Source organism: Mastigoproctus giganteus, chromosome 12 (assembly GCF_048544385.1).
Source record: "Mastigoproctus giganteus isolate SK-2022 chromosome 12, ASM4854438v1, whole genome shotgun sequence".
NCBI lineage: Eukaryota > Metazoa > Arthropoda > Arachnida > Uropygi > Thelyphonidae > Mastigoproctus > Mastigoproctus giganteus.
The window spans coordinates 40,583,130-40,593,022 of NC_143586.1; the positions used below are offsets into that span (position 1 = coordinate 40,583,130).

The 9,893-nt window shown below is 38.1% G+C and overlaps 1 pseudogene; it reads left to right on the top strand.

Annotated features, from left to right (window-relative positions):
* Positions 1-2,511: 2,511 nt before the first annotated feature.
* Positions 2,512-2,721, top strand: LOC150076935 (U2 spliceosomal RNA; annotated as a pseudogene).
* Positions 2,722-9,893: the final 7,172 nt, after the last annotated feature.

Here is a 9,893-nt window from a genome sequence, read left to right on the forward strand (position 1 = left end):
TAATCAAAAAATAGACAAGCATATCACTATAATTTGGACTAAAGTTCGGATTTTTACGTATACAAGACAATGAAACTCATCTGTGGAATAGTAGCGTGTGTATTATTTCTTCATAATTTCAAGATAATGTCATAATTTATACTTGTCTACATAATATGAGATGCTATTCTATTATTCCATAATTGTTGAGAAAAATGTTTAGTAAACAAGTTCTGTAACCGCACCCATGGGCTCCAATAATGGACATGTCATGATTGAAGAAACGTCAACACGTAAAAAGCAGACGAGGGAGACACTGTAAAGTACAGCCTTCAACAATTCATGCTGAGGGAAATGGACCATAATCTGCCACGATGGTCCAGTGCAGGTGGGAAGTTCGACAGTATTCAGCAGACAGGGGTTTGAACCCCGGTCTACTGCACTCCCGCTTGTCCCCACTCGCCTACGGGGCCGCTGTAAAGTACTGCACAGCAATAAACTCCAGGCTACTTTCAGGACTCAAAACACTACCAGAAACAGTACAACCAGCCTTTTCGTATCTTGACTGGATCCATGAACAACCCTGAACTAGTCAAACAGGTTATATAGGAAGAGCTGAATCTTATCACAGTTTCAACGTTACTTATTTGTTTCAACATTACATAAGTTGTTTGGACCTAACTACTTCATAAACGAAACGGTTAGGTATTTCCTTTGGTCACCTAAACCGTGAAAGTTTCGGAACGTGTGATATAATTAAACGATGCATTTCTACTACCTGGGTAGTAGAAATGATGTAAGTGCTCTTTCATGCTCTCACGCATTTAGCCAAGAAATATTTCTATATTTATTAAAGCTACATCACCTTATAATTAGGAAAATAATGAATATATTTAGACGTATCTAATACTGAATAACTTCAAAAATATCTTCAAAAAACGTATTTTGTGTGTGGGGGGGGGAGCTGCTAGAAATTTTACGTTTAGGTTTCTTATAGCCTGAGGCGGATTTAACGGCGGGCACACTGGGCGTGCGCCCTGGGCTTCGCTTTCTGAAGGGCCCACGCAAAACCACAACAAATTAGTTGAACATATTAGTTCAAAAATTTGTGATTATTATTATGGTATTATTAATTATATTATACATATATTATATTCAAATTTTATTGGAAATAAAACATTAATAGTACATAATATTTTTTATTTATTTAAAAAATCGGTTAACATGTATTTTTATTTTCTCTGTCTCTCTCTTTATTTTAAGGGGCCCAATATTTTCTTTTGCACCCGGGGCCTCAACCGACCTTAATCCGCTCCTGCTTATAGCCATGAATGAACTTGGTTAAAAAATGAAAGAAACCATGCATTATTTTGTTGCAAAATATGTTTAGCTACATTCCCTGTAGACGGCGCTGATTGCTAGGCAACCATTAAGCAAATATCCCCCTTCAGACTTTTACCGAACGAAACACGCAGAAATCATGTTTTCATTTCTTCTTAATAAAATATCTTGGATTCAAAGAAAAGATTTTAAAATGATATACGTAACAGTTGGTTGAGATCCATGGATACAAAGCTTTACTGGTTATCGTAACTTTTCTTTTTATTTAGGAGAGATGTTTATGGGACACCCATCAGTCATTTAGTTAAGGGAACAATAATTTATTTGGGCAACCATTGGTTCGTATCGCTTTTAGGCCTTTTGGAACGATACAAAGTGTAGTATGTGTTCCTCTCTTGGGGAGGGTTATTGAGTAGTCTCTGGAGGAGTTACAGCCTTGCACATTCTTAGCTCATGCAGATGCTCCTTTCGTAACTTCCTCCAAACAGAATTTACTGTATTTGGAGAGGACCGCTTCAGAAAAAAATGGTGTCTACCACCCCGGCTGTGTTACATCCATGAACACAGAGTAACCGTGACTTTTTAGAATGGCACCCGTCAACAACCTTACGTGGAAGTAACCGGAAAAACACTTAACATTAACTCAGCGCTTACCCTCAATAAATATAACAAATTAAAAATAATAATAAAAAAAAATAATAATAAAAAAATAAATAAATAAAATAGGAAAAAATAATAATAAATAAATATATACATACATATTAATAGAATATAGTATAGGTGAGGGTAAGCACCCTTGGAGTGAAATCTGGCCTTCCTCCAGGGAGTATTTCTGGAACAAACTTTTGAAAGATACTACAGCTACCTCTTCTCACTTCCCCAAATGTTAAAAATTGGTCAGTTTTCTCTTCTTTCCTTTCCTGTCCTTCTCACTTCCAACCATAGCTTCCACCCGAGCCCTCAGAAGTCTTTGGGGGAACCCCAAGCCAAGACATCGGCCACACCAATAGGCCTGAAGGCCTGCAGGTATTACGGACTAGTGAGGTGCTCAAGGAACATGATGGTAACCAAGTAACATATAAAGTACAGTTAAAGAGTGGACATGGTTGAAGCTCGATAATTGTAAGTTATAGTTGTGTATGCACCCTCTCGACCCTGGTGAGGCTACTTGCCTTATACCTTGGCCAGAGGAGTGCTTCTAACAGTACTGTTAGGAAAAAACTGAGTTAAAGGTACACACAAACAAGATCTGTTCTTATCAGCTTAATATCTGATACGGGCCCCATCGGGGCCCAAGATATTAAACTGATTTTTGGAAGGCTGCGAAGTGCTTGGAGCTTGCTCCACCTTTGCCACGAGTTGCCCTGGTATTGCACTACTTCCAGGGTCAGCTCACTTTACTAATCAAAAAATAGGCAAGCATATCACTAAAATATGGACTATTGAGGTTTTGGGTTGGTTTTTATTTACATTGCATAATAAATAAAGGCATTTATTGAAACTCGTCTGTGGAATCTAATGAGTTTCTATCATTTTGTTGAAGAGATAAATGTTGTCACGCCACCTCCTCCGCACCCCATGGGCTCCAATAATGGTGACGTCATGAATGAAGAAACGTCAACACGTGAAAAGCAGACGAGGGAGACACTGTAAAGTACGGCAAAGCAATAAACTCCAGGCTACTTTCAGGACTGAAAACACTACCAGAAACAGTGCAACCAGCCTTTTCGTATCTCGACTGGATCCATGAACAACCCCTGAACTGGTCAAACAAGTACGAAGAGCTGAATCTACTGCCAACTGCAGGTGTATTTAGTGTCACTAAATACACCTGAATCTACAGGTGTATTTAGTGTCAGGCGACACCGGGGGTTTCCCCATCTCCGCTTAGTTTTCATTGTGTGTGTACCAGTTCACTGGAAATGCAGAGATTTAAAAGTGTATGGATATTGTATGTGTGTAGTGCCGTGTACCATTGTTCAACTGGTCGTTTAGCCGCTGGACCCCTGCTGAGGCCCAACGTGGCCCCACCTTCGCCCCGTGGAGGCAGACCAGGAACCCAGTAGACTTAAGTTACTCTGGCAGGTCCTGCCACCTAATTTCCTGAGATTTCAGTGGATAGGACCTAATAAAGAAATAAAATAAAGATAAATACTCTAGATAAAATAATAATAAAAAAGATAAATCAAATAATAATAAAATTAAAAAATATATATTGTATTTATATTGCATGCATATATGCGTGAATACATGCACATATGTACACACAACGTGCATACCTGTGCCAACGTCAATCGTGGGGTTGACGTCACTTGAGTTGGGTGTATATATGTGTGCTGCAAGTACATATATGTACACACAACGTGCATACACATACCAACGTCAATCGTTGGGTTGATGTCGCTTGAGTTGGGCCAGAACGTGGGTGAAGATATTTTGGATGCATTTAAATTTAGGTGTGTGGGGCTTCGCTAGCGTGAAGATAGAGAGGGGGGAGCTGAAGACTGGGGAGAGAAAGACAGAAGTATGGAGCCAATAGGGAAGACAGCCCCAGGTTTCAGTGTGGCATGCCCCACCAGAGTAGAAATGAGGGAGGAGTGACGAGAGAATCGTCTCCCTGGGGAAGTAGGGTTTACAGGTGAAGGGGGCTAGGTTGCCCTCTTCAGGCTTCCTTGAGGCTTTGGGAGCTAGGATGCAGTTTGTTGTTTGTTGTCTCTATTCTTGTCCACTTGATTCAGATTGGGACACTCATGAGGCAATCCCTGTCCCTTTTTTTTTTTTCTCGTTGATTCTCTTTTCTTCTTCTTTTTCCCTCCTTTTCTTTATTCCTTTCTGTTCAGTTTATTTTCTTTTCTTCCACAGTTTCCTTTTCCAGGAGTTGTCTCTGTCTTATGCGATTTATGTTACTGTACTATCAGTCTCGATGTATGGCAATTAACACCCTTCTTGTGAAGACTGTGTAAAGTGTATTGATGTCTAACGGCACCAGGGGTTTCCCCCCATCTCCGCGTTGCTTTCATTGTAGGTGTACCAGTTCACTGGGAAGGCCACAGTTTTAAAAGTGTGTGGATTTTGTATATGTGTAGTGTTGTGTATCGTTGTTCATTTAGGCGCTGGAACCCTACTGAGGCCCAACGTTGCCCACACTTGGCCTCGTGGAGGCAGACCAGGTACACAGAATGAAATTTTACTCTGGCAGGCCCTGCCACCTAGTTTCCTGAGATTTCAGTGACTAGGGCCTTAAAAAAAACACAAAACAAAAAAAAAAAACTCTGTAGGGGTGAGCGCTGGAATTAGAAAAGCCAATTGAGGTGTATGCGGTTTAATTTGGACGAAGTTACGTTTTTGCAATTTGTGTGGGGTTATACGCTGGCGTATTAGGCAGAGTAGAAGGGAGACTGAAGGCTGGAGGGAAAAGACAGAAGTATGGGGACGATAGAGAAGGAGACCCCCAGGATTTTCAGTGAGGCAGGCCCAAGCCCCACCAGGAGAAGAATCAGGGTTGGCAGGGGTGGAGAGGAGACAAGACTGTCTCCTCCTCCCCACCAGGGGAAAGGGAGTAAAGGGAGCCCGGTACAGATCGCCATCAGGGATTGACAGTTGTAAGCACGTGGGGGTCCAAGCAATCTGAACCGGATCTTCTTTGGTGATCTTTTTCAATGTAGGAGTCAACTCCCAGTCGCAGGGTCATACATGAGCAGTCTTGTCCTATGATTGGTCATGTAACCTGTTCAGGTCGCCTATTGTGCATGTTATGAGGATGCAGCATTGGGTCCTGGTGATAGCATTTTCTTAGTTCGTGCGTTGGTCATTTGGTTTAGTGGTCCAGTGCAAATAATTTGTAGCCAGTTCATATCAAGTCCTGTGTCAGTTTGTCTCTGGTTCAGACGTAGGTCTTCCTGGTTGTCAGTTCCCTCGTGTGAATACTGTACACAAACTAGGAGTGAACAATACGCTGCATTCAAAATTGACTGTAGTCGACACCAAGTAGACCTGATAGGAAGCGTCGCCATTTGGCCTGTCCGAACGAGGATCAGGCCGTTTGTTCACTATCAATCAACCTCGAAACCTAAAGCGATTACTCAGACCCGACAGATGTACTCCCACCGCAGTCACAGCTGAATTGGCGATTATAATTGCTTGCCAGAAAGGATGCTCTCCTCTTTGGATTTGGCTGTGTTCAAAACTGACCAAACACAATTTTTCTTAAGTTATATACATTTCGTTTATTTACATATTTACATGAATGGAAATGATCAGTGGTTAAGTACATATTACAATTAAAAGGCATTACCTTACCGAACAAGATGTGTAATTATCGTCTAGGTTAAACTCTTCCTGTACATCACCCTTCTCTATATCACAAGGCTGTTAACACTTCCATAATTTAATTGGCCCAGGCTTCTCTAAGTAACTCACCTTTATCTCCACTGTATCAACATAGATTCCACATTCGAATCTTTCTTTATACAATACTCTTCTTCTAGTCACAATAATGATGATAAACTCTTCCTATTTAGACTTTATCTTAGTACAATTATAATCATCTTTAATACTTACACATATCTTATTTCTAACACTTATGCTAGCAACAATACTTCCCACCATCCATTACATCACATTCGGGACTTCATGTATGTTAACATTCATCTTTAGAATCCTTCCTAATTATCCCATCCAAAATTTGTTAATTTACATTCATTCAATTAAAGGCAATTTCACCTTATCTCCTTTCTCTTACCTTATTCTAGAACCTGTTTCTAATGAGTGTGTCTTACATGGATCAATTTATGTAAAAAATAAAAAAATAACTTTGAATTCAGCAGCAGAAGACTAATATATCCAGGGGAAAAAAAAAAAAAAAAAAAATATATATATATATAAGTCCTTTGCAATGTGTCTCCCCCAATCTTTACTACAATTGGCTTGACATAGTTATTTAGTAATTATCCTTATATGTACGTTTTATTTTGCTTATAACAATTATGTTTCCCTACTAGGTTATTACCATGGACCAAACTCAGCTTTGACAGATATCACAGCCCTTAGTTACCACCTGCTCGTTCATACTATGTTCATAGTTATTAAGACTGATGTAATGTTTTATCTAGACATGGATGGCATTAATCAGCTCTTCTCACCCATGTTAGGTTTTTGGTTTTTGTTTAGGTTTTCACTGATTCTATCACCTTCACAATTGAATATCTTACTTTTTAACTGTTAACTATTTGCCACATCCACTATATATATATATATATATATATATATATATATATTCCGAATAAAATTTTAATTTGACATTTAGAAATTTTCAGTAAGCTTATAAATCACAGCTTAAGATGCCAACATGATACGCATTCTTTTTTAACAAGAATAGTTTTATCAATCATCCTGAAAGATGAAGTTGGAATCTCAGATGCGGATTTAGTTTTACCGTTTTTTGTTTTTGTTTCTTTTGGAAAAGGTTTCTTTTTCGACCGACCGGCGTTATAGTTTTTTTGTCTCCAGCTTAGCCGGTATCTTTTTGTTAGATGACACTCAGTTGTCTTTTGTTTTGTTTTCATTCCACATCTATCAGCATGAAACATAGAATAGCCATTTTCTTCCTGGAAACTTCGGTCACGTAGATGAATGATCACACGATTGTTTTGTTAATGACAGCTATGATGTTACTTACAACTCCCTTTATAAAGCGAATGAAAATTAACTCCATGCAATTCCTCGGCTCACTGCATTCCTCCTCCTCTCCTCGCCCGATGGATTTCAAGTGATACTCGGACGGCCCTTGGCACAGAAACAAATATGGCGGCTTCAGATCTCAGTCCAACTGAGCACCTGTGGGATGTGATCCAACTATCTCTTGGAGTAGGAATCAGAAACCATTCAATTTGCAAAACAGCCGTGGGACGTGTGACACTCTTTCGACAGGCTGTCCCGAGGGCTAAAAGGGGCCCTACTCGCTGTAGCCAATAAAGTGACCTCTTGAGATATAAAACAGTCAATTACATTAAAATCGAAGTCTACGCTTTCTCTAAGGAAGAATCTTCTGTTTTCCCTTCTCTGGAGCTGTTCTGAGGATCAAAGGTGTACAAAATAAATGTTCTCGTTTATTTATTTGTGTGAGTTTTCTTTTTTCTTTTTTTCTTTTGGCTGATGCTGCATAAGCTCATACGTTTACTTTCTTGCATCACATGCCACTACTACTCTGGCAGGATCACTAGGTCAGAGGAGTTTAAAATAAATCATGAATACAATCGTTAATCGTATTTAGCAGTCACGGATTTGAAACACTGTCTACTCAAAGAGCATGTACTACTGCACTCTCGTTACGTTATGACTAAAAGTTGTAGGTGTATCTAATAAAGTGGTCACTTAGTGTACATAAGACCATGTATTAATACAAACTTTTTTTTTGTCCTTGCCTTTTCCCATTTTTATATATGAGGTCAGCTTTTGTAGTGTTTTCGCATGACATTTTTTACGGCCGGATGCCCTTCCTGACGCCAACCCTCATCCTCTTACTCGGGCTGGGGAAACTTTTCTTTTCTATTTAAGTATTTTTGTTTTGTTTCCAAATTTTTTATTAATTTTTCTATATTTACTTTTTGACTGTATATCTATAGATAAATTTTAATTAAGTATTGGGGCTCACTATTGCAGCTAGGCTCCACGGCTGCAATTTCCTTAAATTAATGCCCGTTCATCGACCGTAACCATTATCTAAATCAATTATAAAAGACTGACTGACTTTTTTTTTTTTTAGTGTTTTGGTTTTATTTATTTGTATTTGATCCGACAACCTCAACACAGCTGTAGCTGTAAAAGTTAGTAGCTTACACAACTAAATTTTTCAGGATTCGCTACCAACCTGTGTTCTATAGCGAACCCTGAAAAATTTGACAAGGGTCTTGATTTTCTTTTAACACAATAATTTTTTGATAAAAAAAATAAAGATTATAATGCACACGATACGTAGTTCTGTACATTATAATGTTTATTTAAATTCTTTAACTGAGGTCATTCGAAGCTAACGGATATGATTTCATTTCAGTTAAAGCGCATGCGCCGTTGATACAGACGATTTAGGTGAAACAAAATGGCTCCCATTCTAAAATGTCTAAAGAATATTTGGAAAATAATGAAATATTTGAAAATTGTTCTCTAAATATTAAATGAAAAAAATAATGATACAAGTATCTTAACAAAAATTTTTATTTTGGAGTAATAACACAATTACAATTTAATACACATATATGAAAAAATTTAAAAAAAAAAACAAACAGAAACATTATTTTAATTTGCTTTAACGGTGATTATTCATGATTCTGAAGTACGGATTTCAAGCTTGGCCAAAAGTCTAAGAAAACAGCACATATATAACGAATAGAATTCTGAAAAGTTTCCTTACGTGATTATCTATTTTCTGCGTTTCTTTGCGGGTTTTCTTCCTTTCTTAACCGATTTCTTTTTTACAATTTTCTTTCCTGCTTTAGTTTTCTTAGTTTTTTTTGCTGTGGTTACCTTCTTCTTTATAACCTTTTTCTTAACTACCTTCTTGGCTTTTTTCGCTGATGTTTTCTTCTTTAAGCTGGTGGCCTTTTCGGAGCTCTCTTCACCTTTGGCACAGGGTTTTCTTCAATCTTAAAGCCATCTTTAGTTTTTACAATTCTTCCTGATTTTTTAGCAGCTGTCAGGTACTTCTTTATATTCGCATTAATACGCGGTCCATCAAGATTATATTCAGATTTAATGTAACCCCCTAATGCTTTTCTCGGTTGTACCTCCGCGATCTTTCATATATGTTATGGCTGCTAACACCATTCTTTCAAATTCTGCCAATGGATTTTTAGCTACTGGACTTCTACTGGAAGAACGGGTTCTAACTGGAGAAGCACGACAAGAACGAACAGGACTAACACGGACTGCAGCATCCATCTCTGCAAAAGGAATAAACCTCTACCTATTACAGGCTATAGAAGAAAATTTGCTTTTACGCGACTCGAAAAGTTTCAGCTGGTTTTGCGGTGAGTACAAATGCCGAACGATTTAATTACCAGTTGTTTCAAACGGTCCAACTATTCGAGCTGGCATTCGCGTGAATGTGAAATACGATATCGTGTTACGTGAGATGTCATGTTTTTATAAAATAATCTCGAAATATTTCAAATACGTAATACAACAGTAATTAGAATTTAGTAATGCAGCGATGCCATAAAAAATAATAATTAATAATAATATAAAAAAAAAAAATATATATATATATAATATATATATATATATATATTACTTTCTGTAACAAAAGTCGGTATAACAGGTGTCTCAAAAATATTGGTAAAAACGTTTAGGGGAGGTAGGTAACATCTAAAGAAATGTGAATCGCATAGCCATAACCGGAAATGTCACGGGAAAGTAGTAGCAGAGGCACAAGAAACAGAAATGACACAAGACAGTAATTAGTGACAAACATTTATTTGACATATTAACGATGGAGTACGAGATGGATGCATTTCATGATGTTACAACAGATGCTCAAAGGTTCCATCATGAGACGCGCTGCATGCGTGACACCGACG